Source organism: Cherax quadricarinatus, chromosome 16 (assembly GCF_038502225.1).
Source record: "Cherax quadricarinatus isolate ZL_2023a chromosome 16, ASM3850222v1, whole genome shotgun sequence".
Lineage (NCBI taxonomy): Eukaryota > Metazoa > Arthropoda > Malacostraca > Decapoda > Parastacidae > Cherax > Cherax quadricarinatus.
This window is the reverse complement of record NC_091307.1, coordinates 20247791-20266721: the sequence shown is the minus strand read 5'-3', so window position 1 is coordinate 20266721 and position 18931 is coordinate 20247791. Positions and strand designations below refer to the sequence as shown.

The window sequence follows — 18931 nt, the reverse complement described above, 5'->3', positions numbered from 1 at the left end:
CTCGCACCTTGAGTATGCTCCACTTTCTTGGTTTGCCTGCCCCCCCTCTCATCTGCGACTGCTTGACAGAGTAGAGAACAGAGCAAGACGTCTCATCTCTCGCCTGGACCCATCCTGGATAGATCTGTCATTTCAGCAGAGCCTTCAACATAGGAGGGATGTGGGTGGCCTTACTGTTATGTACAAGGCCAATATTGTCAAAATACCACACTTGGATCCACTTCGAGGACAGCGTGAAACAAGCTTTTATGCCACAAGACGGGCAGAAAGCAGCAACCTTCACTCTGGCTGTACCCTTCTCCAGAACATCACTCCATCTGAGATCATACATACCCAGGATGACTCGAGTATGGAACACATTCGTACAGCATAATGATGTCAACGAGATAAAGTCAGTTGATCAAATGAAAATGCTGGCCCACAGATGGCTCCAACTTCATCCTGTTTCCTACTTGTATGTCTCATAACAATAAAAATGCTTTCAAATGAGCTGATGTAGGTAACAGCTCTTAGCTTGCCAATAAAGTTAGGAATCCTTAACCTGTAAATAGCTGTCAATAAAGCTAGGGATCCTTAACCTGTCAAACCCTGTGTAAAAAGAGAGAGAGAGAGAGAGAGAGAGAGAGAGAGAGAGAGAGAGAGAGAGAGAGAGAGAGAGAGAGAGAGAGAGAGAGAGTGTTGAGAAGTCCTGTAGGGAAAATGTTTTTGGTTGAAAATGAAAAAAAAGTTAATTTCCAAAGCTTACAATACTTGCAAATAATACCTTTACCCTTGATATACCTTTGATGAGTTCCGAGAGTCTTTCTACTCCCGGAGCCCGGCCATGGGCCAGGCTCGTGGAATAGAATACATAAACTTGCTGGAAAGCCACCGATTATGAAGAGTATTTCGGGCATTTTTCCTGGTAGTGACTTGGTGATCCTTGTTAGTGTCATGTGATTATATTACGTTGTTATACCATCTCCAAACATTTCGTTTCATCTATGATTTTACCAGGCTTTTCCTAGACTTCGTTCCTCTCTCATCTTGTCACTCTTTCTCACCTCTCTCTCTCTTATCTTGTTTTAACTTCCCAGCCTCCCTTCGCATCTTCCCTCATTCGTTTGCCTCTACACTGCCTCTCGCTCCTCCTCAACACACCTTTTAGGAAACATGATACGCGGCGAGTTTGTCTTCTGCTCTCTACAAGGTTTGTTTTGGTCAAACCATGTTGGCTTACCTACTTTACTCAGCCTTTCCAAAAGTCTTTTCAAATCTACCGAGAAAAACACTTACTGGGCAGCAGCTGCTACAGGCGATGGGAACTGACCGCGAAATTTATGTCAACGCGAAGTATAAGTGATAGTCACACTGTCTTGCTAAATTCCGCACTCGCGTTAGGTCAAGAATTTGTGATAAGTGTCTGTTGTAAAGTCGTTTATGCTTTCCTCAAGTTACCTGGAGGTTACCTGAAGGTTACCTGAACATGACCCCGGTATCACCGCCACCCAACCCAACGACACTATGATCCCTGCACAATGTCATTTCAATACATTAAGACTTATCTGCTTAGGTCGAACTAAAGTCTATCTACGTCTACTTCTAGCTAGATTGTTCAGGCAGAGATAGCATAGCAGAAGGCTCGCCAAAACAACATACAATGGCAATAAAGCATTAGGGAATAAGACCAGGGGACAACACTATGACACAAACATCACACACTTACACAAGACACTAAAACGTGAACACCACACACAAACACGAGAACACCAAACGGTGATACCCGAGAATAACACCCTGACACCTGAGCCCCAGACTTAACTAAAGTAAAATGTGAGGGGCCGCACCCATCTCCGCATGTCACAACTCCACGCTGGGACCAGGTGGTCACAGGCCTACACCTTCTCATCTTTCCTCCTCCCTAATCTCACCTCAAAACCCATTATTTTCCATTATTTCTACATCTCTCTTCTTCCTCTGCTTCCACTTATCTCATCGTCTTCCCGTATTTCTATGCCCCTCCCCCCCAAAAAAAAGGCACCAATACAGAAATCTGAAGATAAAGCCTTTAAATTACAACTTGGCTTCATAATAATCGGACTAGCCGGGCAGTGTTTCGTACGTCGGATTACGCAAGGCCAACAGTAAGAGCCTGGTTGATCAAGCCCTGATCAACCAGGAGGCCAGGTCATGGACTGCCCGCGGGGGCAATGACCCCCCGAAACACCCCTTTAGGTAGACTCCAGGAAGATGCTACGAGGAGATGACTTCGTAACAATCTGAAGCTAAGACAGTGAAGCTTAATTTCATAACAAAAAATATGAGTAACAGAAATACCAATGTTACATATATTTCAACAGTTGTTTTCTTTACATTACAGATTTAACATAAATACGCTGGATAATATACAGAGGAAGGTAAAAGTGTTAGGAATATTTTATACGAAGACAGGTTAAAAACATTTAATTTACTTTTCAATGGCAAGAATACATATAAATGTAAATAAAAGCTTACAAATGGAAGCTAGATATAAATGAAAGAAATATAATCATGGCACTGAAATTATAACTTTTGACAGTACTCGCAACAGTGAATTCAAACTGGAGATGAGTAGAACTGACTGACTAGTACCGTCATCAAAGCAAATACCTTAGATGGCTTTGGCAATAGGTCAGACAAATGAGTGGGAATGATTGCTTTTAGATAGTCTAATTTAGACATAATCCTCCCCTTTATATTTTGCTGTGGCCAAATGCACATTTTTGGAAGTGCGATGATGGCGGAAGATTTTCAAGATTATGCAGAATAAAAGTAAACATCCCAGGACTGGAACAATTCACACTGATCCAAGATGAACAAATGGCTCTCCTTCGTTTCCAATTTGTAGGTTAAATGTGAATTTTCAAGCGTTTCCTGTCCAATTACTGTGACTGGGTACCACCATCGTTTGTGATGACTAAACCCATTTCACTGTTGACGCTCACTTACTTTTCGTGTTATTCACGATAAATTTATTCAACTTTTCTCCTTGCTGTTACCTGGAGTATACCTGGAGAGGGTTTCGGGGGTCAACGCCCCTACGGCCCGGTCTGTGACCAGGCCTCACGACAGTAGAAAACTTTTAATAAGTGTTTGCTATTTTCACCTGAATATATTCTTCAGTAAATGCCTCACCAGATACCGTATTTATTTCCGGCAGTGTCGTGCTTCTAACTTCCTTAGCCCCACTTTTAAGAAAAAATATCTGGCTTTTTTCCTAAAGAAAAAAATGGGATTCGTTTGTTTATTTTTGGTTGATCGTCTAAATACCTGAACTAAAAGGTTCTTCATGAAAGGAGGCTCCAATAGTTGCCTTCAAGACTTGTCTCGCTTCACACCTCTGGTGTTCTCTCCGTCTCCTCCTGGTATTTACTTAAGGATAAGATGTGGTAGCTTCAGTTTGATAGTGTTAACAAGCTCTGCTTGCTTATGGTCCTTTAACTTTGCGAAATTTTGAAAAAAAAAATCGAAATGGCTTAAAAATTTCCATCGACTGCGCGATGGATGTTAAACACTCAAACACAAACATCAAGTTTTCTTTAATCTCTTAAAAATGTATTAAACCTAGTGTATACACACGGCCACACTAATGCAGCACACAATGTGTATCTCCCAGTATATACACTAAGACACTAGTGTTCATGTAGCAGATACAACCTCCGCTCGACAATAAACTGGCAATTCTGAGATAAGATCGAAATATGATCAAAGTTCCTCAAATCAAAGACTTTACAACATTTGCGAATGTCACTAGAATAGAATTCAGAGAGCAATGTGTAAATTGGCAGTATGACGTCTTGTGAGTGTTAAGGAGCCTTCAGTATGACGTCTTGTGAGTGTTAAGGAGCCTTCAGTATGACGTCTTGTGAGTGTTAAGGAGCCTTCATCCTCTTATTTATCCTTGTATAGCGTGTCTCGTCCAGGTCATGACGTGACGAGCTAGTGTTAAGAAATTGTAGTGAATTCTCTTCCTTCAATTACCTACTTGCTTTAACGCCACAATCATCAACCTAATTCCACGCCATTACCGGTTAAAATTCTGGTAATAACCTTAAATTACAGGTCCGAGTTGTCAGTCTTTATTAATCTCTGGTAATGCTACTAACACGCTATCATACTATCAAGGCTAATAACCCAGTGCCACTAGTGACACCAGTGACTTAATATGGAACCACCGGTGAACAGCATAGCCAATCTTTATGGGACAGTTACATGGAAGTGTCACGCCCAACAAGCAAAGGTGCTAACTTGTAGTGTCACGAAAAAATATTAGATTTTTCTCTTCGGTCATTGACCAGCACACTCTTCCTTTGACGAAACATGCCGCCATGCGGTACTGGGTAGCATTACTCATCCTGCGAGTGAACATATCGCTGTGGCGGCCAGGTCGATAAAACTTTAGAGGTGAGGTCAGGAGCCATGACTCGATCTTCGGAAATACAAGTAGGATGAATATAACAAAGAGAGCATAGTACTGTGCAATGTTGCACATAATACGAATGAGGAAGCCGCGACAATGATATTGGACTTATGTCTAAATACTGACAAGTCTTGGGCGATATTCAAATATACCGCTGATGAGTTTCGAGCGTTTTACTACTCCCGAAGCCTAGCCATAGACATGGTTCGTCTGGTGCTTCCGTAGTCAAACAGGCTGCTGCTGCTGGTGGCCCACTGACCCACACAGCCATCACAGCCTAGTTGATCTGGCACCTGGTGAAGATATTTGTCCAGTTTTCTCTTGAAGACTACACATATCCCAGCAGTGTTTCTGATATCTGGAAGATGAAGGTGTCTGCGACCTCGGACGATGGTACGTTCTCTTATCGCGCACACAGCGCCCCTATTTTTGAATGGGATTATTTCTGCACTTCCCCCTTCTCCAGTATGTTGTTATGGTGGTGAGCAGATGTGGGACAAGGATCTCAAGTACTTTCCAAGTATATATTAGCATGTATCTCTTTTTCCTTTGCCCAGTGAATACATATTTAGGTCCTACACGTGTTCCTTTCCTTCTATTTGATGACTCTTTTGAGTGTTGTAGTCAGTGTCCCTTCTGAGTTCTTCATTCTTTCCATGTCTAAGCAAATGGAACTTATCACCTCTGAACGTCATGTTGTTCTCCACCGCCCACTGGAAAACCTTGCTTATATTTTCCTGCAATTTTTCAGTGGCTTCTACTTTTTTAAACGCTGATTCTAGTAATTCTGCACATGTGAGAAAGTGACCCAAATGGCGAAAGTTCCATTCCAGTAACATTACTTTGATAACAATGATGTCACTGTGACAGCAGGTAAGTAATCAGTGTGGCAACAGCAATGCGTGGTGCACCACTGTGACCTATGAAGAGTGACCAGAATGAGGTGTGGCTGGCTTGGTCGTTTGCGAAGGTGGGCCAGGAAGAATGAGGTTATTTCCGGGTCACGTCAGTAATGAACGACCCCTCTAGCCGTTGTCCTCTTAACAGGGATTCTTCAGTTCCACAATGCTAGTACTTCACTCCTATTCCTCTTCCCTCCTGATCTGTTCAACAATTATCTACCGAATTATCGCCAACTTATTCGCCATTACTACTGAAATACGACAGCTTCCTTCAACGAGGATGAGAGGGGGAGAGGGGGGACTTCATTCAGAAGGGCTCTTGATAAATGAAATTAGAGCTATTCTTTCCCTTCCTTGAATCAAACGTGATTACCTCCCATTTCCCCTGGGGCTTTATGGTCCCTACGGGTTTAACACCTGGTAGTCGTCTTCAGGCGTGAGCAAGGTGTGACGCGCTTTTCTGTACAGGTGGCTGACAGACGGGTTATATGTCACACATCCGGCTGCTGGTGGGTGTTCACACCCGCCCACCCACCCTCACTCTCTTCAAACTTTACCCGCCCACCCACATCTCGTGGCCTACCCCCCCCCCCATGTTCCCTCCCCTGCAGATAAAATTCCATTAAGTTCACGTAAACAAATCGTAGTGTACCTGTGACCTCTCGAAACGGGTCACAGGACACAGGTACAAATATACATACAATTATATACGAAGGGATCGGCTTTAAGGTAAAACAAATAAAGTTGCCACAACAATTCAGTTCAACAGAACAAATAAGTAGATCTGATCTTGCACGTGTTCCCCACACCTTCAATGTCTCAACAATTTACATCCTTCCAGCTACCTTCCCCACCGTTAAATTTTACAATTTCTACTTCCTCACCATCTATCTACTTTCGATCACTTGTTATGCCCAAGGGTAAACTAATAAATGTTTGCTCGTACATACCTGACTGATTCATATGCCTATTAAGCAATATAGCATTTACAACTATTGTGTGCATATATATATATATATATATATATATATATATATATATATATATATATATATATATATATATATATATATATATATATATATATATGTTTTCATATACAGCTTCACGGTTCTCTAATTTATTCAATCTCAACATGTGCAACTCTAGTGGCACGTATTTGATGTCTATTGAAGCCATTTCTGTTGAAGCCATACGTACTGAAGCCATAGTGGAATGATTGACGATATCCTCATCGCCCTTCTGAAGCTTCCCAGCTCGGACTAACAGACTGTCTTACTTCACGTATGCAAACCATCCTATGTGATGGAACATGAGAAGGTAACATAGCTTACTTTTGTTCCTACCATGTAATTATCATACACAGTAGGAGGGCAGTAGCCTACTGTTGATGAACCCAGTTTTCTTTTTAAAACTATTCCTAACTTCTATGTTTCCTCAACTTTCATCTCCCCATTTTCTACTTACTCTTATTTTCTATCTCCCCCACCTACCTCTCCCACCACAGAGGAAGCAGCCCCAGCTACCCCATACTTACCAACAAGACTGAAAGTTTCACAAGGCTACAAACCAACCAACTCTATCGTGCGCTTCACCGTCACAATGATACACATTACATCTCTAGAGTTAAACTCAAAGCACATCAATTTGAGACCACAACACCTGTAATAACCACAGCCAGAGTAACAACTACCCACGTGGTGGAAAACAACGGTCATGCTAGAGAGGGTGGAAGACGGCATTATTGACCTCTTCTATCTCCCTTCTCTCCCATTTCATCCTTACCCCCGGTCCCCCCCCCTCCCGTCTCCATCTCTCTGTCTCATACTTAGAAAGAGAAAGTAAATTTTCTCATCAAATCATGGGTTAGTCGTTAATTGCTCTAGCTTTTGTTAGACGGTCCGAACAGATAGACAGCTAGACTGTTTAGACAAAGTTTTTGTTAACAGTTAGGGGTCAGCTAGTTAGGGGTCAGACAGTTGGAGATCAGCTACGGTATCTCCCTCTGCTTTTGTTCTCTCTCTCTCTCTCTCTCTCTCTCTCTTTTTTTTTTTTTTTTTGCTCTCTGGTATGAGTATTATCTTTCTGTCTGATATGCTAGTAGCATATCATAGACTTCCTATCGACAGGTTGCTGGTCGAGTTATGGGTTCCCCTTAAAAACTCGTGATTGAGCTGCAAATGTCGCTTTCATCAATCTTCCCGGGCAAAAGAATGTCCTGCTTGGGGTTTCCTTATAACCCGTCATATCGTAAGCCACATATCGACAAACTTCATGTCACTTTTCGTCTCAACAGCCGCTTTGCAGCTGTGGAACGACCCCAAGTCCCCCATCGTACACACTAATCTGTGACCCTGAGTCAACATGAAGGATACCTGAATTACGTTTCCGGAGGTCGGTGCCCCCCGTGGACTTCTCCCAGACCACGCCTGGAGTATCAAAGCTTGATCAACAGGGCTGTTACTGTTGGCCGCACGCAGTCCAGCGTACGAACCACAGCACGGCTGGTGAGGCATCGATCTGAAGAACATGTCCAATTCCTTCTTGAAGACAGCCAGAGGTTTGTTGGTAATTCCCATGCGTTGAAGAGTCTGGAACCACTAACACTCATCGGAGTCTCTTAGTGTACTCGTCGCTCCCCTGCTTTTCAGTGGAAGTATTTTTCATTGTCTGCCAATTCTCTTGATGTCATACGGAGTGATTTTGGTATTCAGGTTTGGGAATTTCCAGGTGTTTATTATTAACTAATTTTCTCACCTACGTTACAAGGAATACAGTGAAGGGACCCCAGCAGTTCAGATGCTTTATCGTGTGTATACGAGCAATCACGCCTGTCTTGAAGGGGGCCGACAGTATACGGCATCACTCTAGCATCGACACAGTTTTTAAAATCTTAACGAGTCATTCAGAAGGTCACCATATGAAAAAAAACCTGCGTCATATCTTTCTCCATGACAAATAAATTAACAACATTAGTCTGAATCTATGTAAGAGCCACCACCACTGGGGCCTCCCAGATAAGTCACCCCCAGACTCACATACTCCCTTCCATACTGCATTCCTGCCTAAATTTATCCTCCCTTCCCCTATTTGGTTTGATATGTGTTATACACCCACATACCCATCCTGTGGGAAATAGTCTAAAGATTACAGAGGCACTAAAAATTTTTAAATGTATTAGAGGGAAGATCCACTTTCCCTTTACCGTGTAACAAGACCCCAACAGGCTACAGCTGGGCAGCTGGCGGATAGGTGGAGAAAGGGCAGCTAAATAAGGAGGGGAAAAGGAGGAAAGGAGAGGATAAGAAAAGGAAGTAATTTTTATTACTCAACAAAGCGCACCTTTGATGAGTTTCGAGAGCATTTTTACTCCCAGAGCCCGGTCATGAGCCAGGCTCGTCTGGTGCTTGCCTAGTCAACCACGCTGACCCACATATCCATCGCAGTCTGAGTGATCTGACACCTGGTGAATACACTTGCCCAGTTTCCTCTTGAAGACTTCTACGCTTGTTCCAGCAGTCTCTGATATCTTCTGATAAGTTGTCTTGTGCCCACGCGCTCCTGCTTTTCACTGGGTTTAATTTGCACTTCCATATCTCTCACTCCAAACTAGGGACAGTACTCGTGTGCGGCAAGCAAAAAAAAAAATGAAAGGAAGGAGAGGGATAGGGAGAAAGGAAAAGACACTACAGGGAAAGGAAGAAGGGAGGAAAAGTAAGAGAAAGGTAAAAGGAGAAGGGGATATACAGCACAAAGGTGGGGTTGTTTAATGGCCGCCTTGTACAAACAATTAGAGAGCTAGGCCTACGGGCATGGCGATATTAGTAGTGTAGGGGTGTGGTGCTGTGGACCTCTAACAATACCTCCTGTAGGCGGAGTCGAAGGCGGCAACAGTTTAAAAAAAAAATACGCCATGCTGCTTTTAATACCAGCAAAATTCTGAGAAAACCACTCACCTTCCGAGTGAACACACCATCGCAAAGACAGTAATGAGCAGTGTCACTTATCCTGAGTCACACAGTTTCAGCCCAAAATACTGACATGACATCAGCGATATTAACTCCATCCTGGGTAAATGATACTTTTCAAGAACACAGCCAGCTGCGTAACACAGCAATCATACACAAACACAAGACCCTAGGAATCTGTAGGGTAGAAATTAAGCTAATGTGTGGCAACTATGAGGCTGACTAGTAGTACCAGGTTCGCCAGTTCTGTCCCGACCCAGGTCTTTTCCAGATGGTGACCCGACGAGGCTGACTATTATACACACTGACGACAACGACGACAATAACGACGACTACCATTAGTTAGTCCCAAGAACGAAAATCGTTCGACAATACTGGATAAATTATAGACCATCCAAGTTGTAATTTAATGATTCAATAATATTTCAACATTACTGTTATATATTAGTCTACATTCATACTCGAAAATATTAAAAAAAAATGACTTATTGTCTTAATGATCAAACAAGAGAACATCCTGTATGATCTATTGTGTCAATATTCCTGGCGAGATAAACGGCAGGTGAGCAAATCATCACAATCACATGATACATTTTTAAAAAACACGCGATTCTGCAGTATTTTATCCTAGGACACTACTACGTGGTGTGTCTCTCTCTTTTTTATATAGGACGGAAATCCTTCCAGCAGAATCTTACGTGATCTTTATTTTTCTTTTTACGTGTAGAACCAAGAATCCAGCAGAGGACCTCTGTTATATAAATCCTATAGCTCCACTAAGAGGATCATATAATACAGGACAAGAGAACTTTTTATATTTTTGCTAATAAATGAAATATCCTCACTAATACTTGTTCTCTGCAGACTGGAATACTGCTGTATACTGACGGCCCCCCCTCAAACGATGGCGAAATTGCTGAGCTGGTAAAGGTGCAAGGGACTTTCACTAATCTGTATATTCAGTCAAGCATCTAAACCACTGGTAACACCTGAAGTCCCTTCATCTGTATTCCTTGGAACGTAGGCAAGAAAGGTATATAATAATTTACACCTGGAAAATTTTGGAGGGAGTGGTTTCAAATGTGAACACCGAAATCACTCCGTATGACAACAAGAGACTAGGAAGACGGTGCAAAATGCCTCTATTCAAAAACAGAGACGCGATAAATAAACTAAGAGAGACTTGGAAGGGCGTCAGAGGTTCCCGACTCTTCGATGCCTTTCCTTCGTGCATAAGGGGAATTACCAACAAACCTCTGGCTATCTTTCAGAGGAAATTGAACACGTTCCTCAGATTAGTGTCTGACCAGCCGGGCTGTAATTCGTACGTTGGACTACGTGCGGCCAGCAGAAACAGTCTGGTTGATCGGGCCTTTATCCTTCAGAAGACTTGGTCTAGGACCTGGTCGCGGGGGTAATGACTCCCTGAAGCATCCTTCAGGTATTCTACAATGTCAAAAGTTGAGAGAACATTGCGCGTCTCTCTTCACTCGTACACAAGTCTTCGTCGTCCTTGTGTAGAGTGCAACTCTCACAGTAGAAATATGCATAACTATATTTCACTGTTTCCCATGGAGCGAAGGGAGGAGGCAGAGGAAAAGAGAACTAGTCCTGAGGGAGAGGATAGCGCCTGACACACCTGTGACCAGCTTCGAGGGTTTTACTATCACAGCCCGGTGTGAAGCCAGGCTTCCTTGTTCCTATGTTTCGTCCTTCAATAATACGCCACATTTACCTCTTACTTACCTTCCACTCTCTGTTTCTCTCCTTCCTCCTCTTCCTTATACATTTTTCTTTCCCTCGCCTTCCATCTCTGTCTCCTCCCTCAGGTCTCCCTCCTTCCCTCGCCAGAAAGCTCAATATACTACTTCAAATTCCAATTTAATTTACATTAACTGCATTTATTATGCAAAATTCTAGCCGATACAATCATGTTAACAAGTGGTACACAGCAGGTTTAAACAGAGTGCCCAGTAATGAATAAATCTGCAACAGGTGGGTGTCCCTGCTTAAGAAGCAGGGACACCCACTGTCTATGCCGCACATCCACACCCACACAAGCCACCCTAACGCCCTCCAACACCAGAGTTCCCTGCCCATGCTATGTATCCACGCCAACCTAATGATCTCTTACTCCTCCACCTTCTATCTACACACCCGCACACACACATACACAGCTTATATCCCAAGCTACACACCCACACCCATAAGAAGAGCGCGCACACCTTAAAGCTCCGATGGGTGTGAATAGTGACTGTACAAACAGCCTCACCATTTGTCATTACGGGGACCTCCATAAAACACGCTCTTCAAGTCTACCCACACGAGTGTAGCATGTATACCTTTGATGAGTTTCGAGCTTTTTTATTTCCAGAGCCCGGCCTTGGGCCATGCTCATCTGGTGCTTGCTTGGTCAACTCAGCTGAAGCTGCTGATGGCCCTCTGGTCCACATATCCATCACAATTTTGTTTGATCTTCCATGGCATACATATCAAATTTTTCGAGTTCGAGGACCTCTTTGTAACATAAAAAAAAAAATTGAAGTGTCGCAGTCTTACATGTTCGCAGAAGTACATACCTCTTAACTACCAGTACCTGGACAACCATTCTGTTGCTGCAAGCGTCAGGTCCAGGTGGCACACTAGCAGAGCTGTGGGCCCAAACATCAAACCTTGATAACTCTGAGGGTGGTAAGGAACAGCATTGATTTACTGCAAGCATAATGGCTGGTAGAAATATATCAAGAGATGCCTAACTTCCGTTCGTAATGAGTGGCAGGGAATCTGGCAGACCAGACACTGTTATTAACTCTCATCTATTTTCATTTATGTCATAGCGTGAAGTTTGTGGTGAGGAAGGGGAGGAGAATAGTGGGGAAAGGGGAGGCAGAGAGGGAGCGTGAGGGGGAGGGAGAGGGGAAGTGGAGGGGAGAGAGGGGAGGGAGAGAAAGAAAAAGGGAAAAAAAGAGGGAAAATAAAAAAGGGGGAGATAAAAACAATAGGAGGGAGACAGAGGGAAAAGGAATGGCAGGTGAAAAGTGATGGGTTGAGGAGAGAGAGAGATGATTAAATAAGAGGGCAGAGGAAAGAGGAGTTAGAAGAAAAGAGGAGGGAGAGGGAATATATAGAAAGAGAGGGTTAGCGTAGATGACTATTGTAAAGTGGTGGGGCGACACAGGAAAGTGAATGAAGGACTAATGAAGCAACGGAACGGTGAAGGGGTTGAATGTGCCCCTGGGAGGCTTTCAAAGTCAAGAAGTGTAGGGAAAACACATGAAGAATGGCGCAAGGGATCAGGAGTGCAAAGAATTATGAAGGTGACAGACAAGATAAACTCTCAATGATTATACAGAGAAACTTACCCGTCTCACGGGGCCTAGCCTAACCTCTAATATCTGTTAGGTAAGACACATATGCAACAGTTAGACAACTTTATTCCGAAACGTTTCGCCTACACAGTAGGCTTCTTCAGTCGAATACAGTCAAATACTTTTCACCAGTTTCGTGAACTTTTTTGTATTTTTTTTTTTACCCTCACTGTCTGGACCGGGAACCAGACTTTTCTGTTGGCTGCCTACTCAGCCAAGATGGCGGCCGGCTGTTCCACATACCCACCTGGCACTTCGTGGAAGTGATATAATTTCCTCTTGCAGACTTGTACACTTGTTCCGGCAATATTTCTGAGAAATATGCACAGGGAAAGGTAAACAATGGTGACACTTCAAATTGCTTGTGCTCTCTCGTTGAGAATGTTGTTCAGTGTTGACAGCCCCGTTCAGAGCAGAAAGAGATATCAGAGCTGGAACAGATACAGAGATCGTTTACGGCCTCCATCGAACCAACAAAACATTTAAATTACTGAGAACGCCTTAAAGTCCTAAATATATACTCACTGGAGCGGAGGACAAAGATACATGATAATATATACAGGGAAAATATATATACCTGAAAAGTACTCGAGGGCCTAGTCCCAAACCTGCACACAGCCATAACATTACTGGAGTGAAAAATATGGGAGAAAGTGCAAAATAAACCCAGTGAAAAGCTGGGACACTATAGGCATAAGAAGAGAGCATCGTATCAACATCCGTGGCCCCAGACTGTTCAACGTCTTACAAGAAGATATCAAGTGTAGAAGTCTTCAAGAGGAAGATGAGCAAGTATCTTCTCCAGGTATTAGACCAATCAGGCTGGGATGGATATGTGGGCCAGTGGGTAGCCAGCACCAACAGCCTCGTTGACTAACCAAGCACCAAACGAGTTGGACTGAGGCCGGGTTCTGGGAATAGGAAAACTAGCGTAATTCCTCAAAGTTTTTACAGACGAATCTCCCGCCAGCGTGGCCGTGACAAACTTTAGCTCAAGTCCCCTCAAAGCCGTCATCATGACGGCTTTGTTAGTGTTTTTGCCCCTCCCCTGTTCCAGTGTCTGCAGCCTCATACTCTAATAAAGAGTAATGTCAGTGTGCAGAGTTGGAAATTTTCTCTACGGTGTTTTCCAGATGTAATTTATGATAGATTCACTAGTGTATTAGGTTGCTATCTATGTAAAAAACAATTTTGGAGGCCTAGCCTGAGCTCGGGCTGATAGGCGATAATCCTCAGAACCATTAACAGACGTAACGTTGTTAACACCAATCATAACGGAAGAACACACATATGCGAAATAAATTTCAATAATTCAAATTATACGAAGAAAAGCGAATGTGTAACACAGTTTCAGGACGCGTAGGATCAAATGCAACACCCCATAAAAATGGCAACAAACTGCACATGAAAACTTTAATGAAATTCGTCGAGAAACGCAAAAAAGCGTAGTTTTCTATTAATCAAAGGAAATTTAAACTGAGAGAGGGAGGAGAGAGCAGAAAAATGAAAAGATACACAGCGTGGTGCATGACAGTGATGATGATTATAGCAATGGTAATGATGATACTGGTGACGATGCTCGCAGAGATAATTCTGACGGTGATGACGGTGGTGAAATGAAGACAATGATGATGATGGTGATGACAGCGCTGATGCTGTCGCTTATACTCATGACAGATCCTGAATATATTAGTGATAACATGAGGAAAGAAGAGAAAAAGAACCCGGACAAAAAAAATAAAGTGATAGGTGGGAAACAACTAACGATCACACTCGCTGGCGAGCGGAAGAGAGGTCGTAACGATCACAGAGGAACAAAGCTCATAGAGTGTGGTGAAAGACACACGAGCAAAAACTTGGGACACTTTATAATGGAAATGTTTGTTCTTGGAGTGAACCAGGTCCCAGGACTACAACCTTTCCATAATGAAAAATGTTCTAGGTGTTTACTTACGTGTCTTGAACAGCAACTGGTCGGCATTATACACTAGGTTTTCAGCAAAGCTGACAGAATCATCTTTGATCACTTCTAGGCAGTGATCCTCTGCTTATTAATTAAATGGAGAAGAAACTCCAGTAGGCAATCTGGAAAAAAATGCATTTCCTGAGGAACAAAACCACAACAGCTGATAGAGGCAAAATGGGAGGCTGGGCTAATTCAAGATAATACGGAACGAAGGATAACTACAGAACAATGAGAGTCCTTCACAGAGGTAGCAGCTGAAAGAAACGGTCACTATTGAGTGAGGTAGATCGCGAATAAAAAAAGGTAACGGAAAACTGAAATAAATAAAGACAACACGATTGCAGAGTACTAAAAACACAGTAAAAAATATTAAGGGAAAAATTCGAATACAAAATGCTCATGACGATGGCTATCCAAGTGAAGGGGAGAGAAGGGACGCAGTGTTGAAAAGGGGAATAATACTACAGTGTATGAAAAACTGCCCACTGATTAAAAGAATGCCATCAATGGAGAAAAAATGATGCCTGGGAGAATAAATGTCCTTTAAGAACAACCCATTTTTACACAGTTAATAAAGAATGAATTGTTTCCAACCATCTGCAAGTCCTTACGCCACTGCCAGACATTAAGTTCCTATTCATGTAATTTGACTGTACATACTAGCTGGAGAGGAGGATAGATGATATACCTGAAAGGTACTTGAGGGCCTGGCCCCAAACCTGCACACTGCCATACCAACATACAGATATGAAAGAAAATGTAAAATAAATCCAGTGAAAAGCAGGGGTGCCGTGAGCACAATAAGAGAACTTTGTCTCAACATCCGTGGGCCTACACTATTCAGCACTACCAGAAGATATCAGAAACAATGCCGGAACAAAAGGACACTTGACAAATACCTCCAACTGTTGCATCAACTAGACTGTGATGAATATGTGAGCCAGCGAGTCACCAGCAGCAACAGCCTGGACCAGATAAGCGTGGCCTAGGTGGGAAAGCTGCGGAAATAGAAAAACACACAAAACCCGTCATAGGTATTAAGGTAAAGTTTTTGACGTTAAATTATAATGGCATAACAGCCTATAATAGATAAAAAAAATTGAAGTGTCAGAAAAATCAGAAAATGGTGTGATGTTGCTCTAATCCTACTTGACCTACCTGTTGCATAAAATACCGCCACCGCCACCTACAGCCCCAAGTTGTCTTCAAGAAGGTACTTTTAATTTTCTCCTGTCAGCTCCTGATTAACTGAGATATGGTGCCTACGTTGGACTACTTGCGACCTACACCAATTGCCTGACTGATCAGGCCTCCAATAGACAAGCTTGGTCTGGAACCGGGACAGTGGTAGTGGTGGTAGCATTATTATTATCTGTAGTAGTTGTAGTTGTAGTACCTTACTTCTGATGAGTGCCGAAGGTTTTTCTACACCCAGAGCCCGGTCTTGGACCAGGCTCGTCTGGTGCTTGCTTGGTGGTAGTAGTAACAGAAATAGTCGTAGTACATGAACAAACATGCGGTAAACCCGTATGGGTCATACAGCATGATGGGTTGGAAGGGGAGGAAGTGGGAAGTGGAGGAAGTGTTGACTCAGGCATTAGCAGCAGAGGCAGCCATGGAGCCTCAAGAACTCACTGCCTCGCAGAGATCTGAGCAACGTATTCTCAACTGCCTCTCCACACCACGCTTAAAAAACACACAAGTGCCAGTTTTTTTTTTACTCGGGCACTGTTCCCTTGCAGTTCGCAGTCTTTTTACGGCGGCTTGTGAACAAGGGAATATGACGACGAAGTGCTGGTTCCACCACGCTGTTTGCGGATACACTTCTTTACGTACTTCTCGTAGAATTTATGCCTAAATCTTAAAGAGAAGATTTATTAAATAGAATTAAGCACATGCGCAGTGTGCTGCCTCTCTGCGCTCTATGACACACAATGGACACAAAAGCTAATGTTTTCCTGTTATATTTTATCACGCAGAAAAGATTATGATCATCAATTAGCGCAAGAAACTGCCCATTCACCTATTAGAATTACCCTCTAGACTGCTCAGATGTCAGTAATTTGGCCAATATTATACAAAATTCAACAAATTCCGATATAAAAATTCCATTGTAAGCACTGCAGGCATTCCAGCCACTTAAACATTTCCTCTGCTCGTCAATCTAAACTCGCCAGGCAATTCCCTCGGTCCTAGAAATCGAAGTATGGATCTAATTCCTTAAACTACCTACCTCTCTTGGGGGGAATATATTAGATTTGAGGGAAAGCGCTAAACCCGTAGGGGGTTATGTAACGCAATGAAGAATGGGAGGTAATCAGGTTTAATGTAAGTGGAGGGTAGCCTCATTCCCTTGGATGAAGAGCCCTTCATCAGCACACAAAATAGTGCTGTGGTCAACGATGACTTCTGGAAATTGTTTTCATCATTAATTTTCCTTATATGTATGTATGTATGTATGTATATATATATATATATATATATATATATATATATATATATATATATATATATATATATATATATATATATATATATATATATATATATATATACATTTTTTTTTATTATCACACTGGCCGATTCCCACCAAGGCAGGGTGGCCCGAAAAAGAAAAACTTTCACCATCATTCACTCCATCACTGTCTTGCCAGAAGGGTGCTTTACACTACAGTTTAAACTGCAACATTAACACCCCTCCTTCAGAGTGCAGACACTGTACTTCCCATCTCCAGGGCTCAAGTCCGGCCTGCCGGTTTCCCTGAACAATTTCATAAATGTTACTTTGCTCACACTCCAACAGCACGTCAAGTATTAAAAACCATTTGTCTCCATTCACTCATATCAAACACGCTCACGCATGCATGCTGGAAGTCCAAGCCCCTCGCACACAAAACCTCCTTTACCCCCTCCCTCCAACCTTTCCTAGGCCGACCCCTACCCCGCCTTCCTTCCACTACAGATTGATACACTCTTGAAGTCACTCTGTTTCGCTCCATTCTCTCTACATGTCCGAACCACCTCAACAACCCTTCCTCAGCCCTCTGGACAACAGTTTTGGTAATCCCGCACCTCTTCCTAACTTCCAAACTACGAATTCTCTGCATTATATTCACACCACACATTGCCCTCAGACATGACATCTCCACTGCCTCCAGCCTTCTCCTCGCTGCAACATTCATCACCCATGCTTCACACCCATATAAGAGCGTTGGTAAAACTATACTCTCATGCATTCCCCTCTTTGCCTCCAAGGACAAAGTTCTTTGTCTCCACAGACTCCTAAGTGCACCACTCACTCTTTTCCCCTCATCAATTCTATGATTCACCTCATCTTTCATAGACCCATCCGCTGACACGTCCACTCCCAAATATCTGAATACATTCACCTCCTCCATACTCTCTCCCTCCAATCTGATATCCAATCTTTCATCACCTAATCTTTTTGTTATCCTCATAACCTTACTATTTCCTGTATTCACTTTTAATTTTCTTCTTTTGCACACCCTACCAAATTCATCCACCAATCTCTGCAACTTCTCTTCAGAATCTCACAAGAGCACAGTGTCATCAGTGTGATTCTTTATCTTTTAACTCCACACCTCTTGCCAAGACCCTCGCATTTACTTCTCTTACAACCCCATCAATAAATATATTAAACAACCACGGTGACATCACACATCCTTTCTAAGGCCTACTTTTACTGGGAAATAATTTCCCTCTTTCCTACATACTCTAACTTGGGCCTCACTATCCTCATAAAAACTCTTCACTGCTTTCAGTAACCTACCTCCTACACCATACACCTGCAACATCTGCCACACTGCCCCCCTATCCACCCTGTCATACGCCTTTTCCAAATCCATAAATGCCACAAAGACCTCTTTAGCCTTATCTAAATACTGTTCACTTATACGTTTCACTGTAAACACCTGGTCCACACACCCCCTACCTTTCCTAAAGCCTCCTTGTTCATCTGCTATCCTATTCTCCGTCTTACTCTTAATTCTTTCAATAATAAGTCTATATATATATATATATATATATATATATATATATATATATATATATATATATATATATATATATATATATATATATATTATATTTTACACAACCAACAATGCATAAATTTAGTGCGTGAAAATATCTGCTTGAGTAACTACACGAGTGAGTTAGGTTAGAAGGGAAGTGTTGGAGAGGTGTGTTGGAGAGGTGTGTGTTGGCAGGTTTGCCCTTGTTAGTGAGAGACTGTTAAACACGAGGGACCGGCCGGGCGCTAACTGCAA

The 18931-nt window shown here is 42.6% G+C and overlaps 1 protein-coding gene across 5 annotated transcripts in view; it reads right to left on the bottom strand.

The window, feature by feature from the left end:
- Positions 1-18931, bottom strand: part of LOC128688923 (plexin-B) — a gene marked incomplete at its 3' end in the record, with an annotated part of 822775 nt that overhangs the window by 246577 nt on the left and 557267 nt on the right.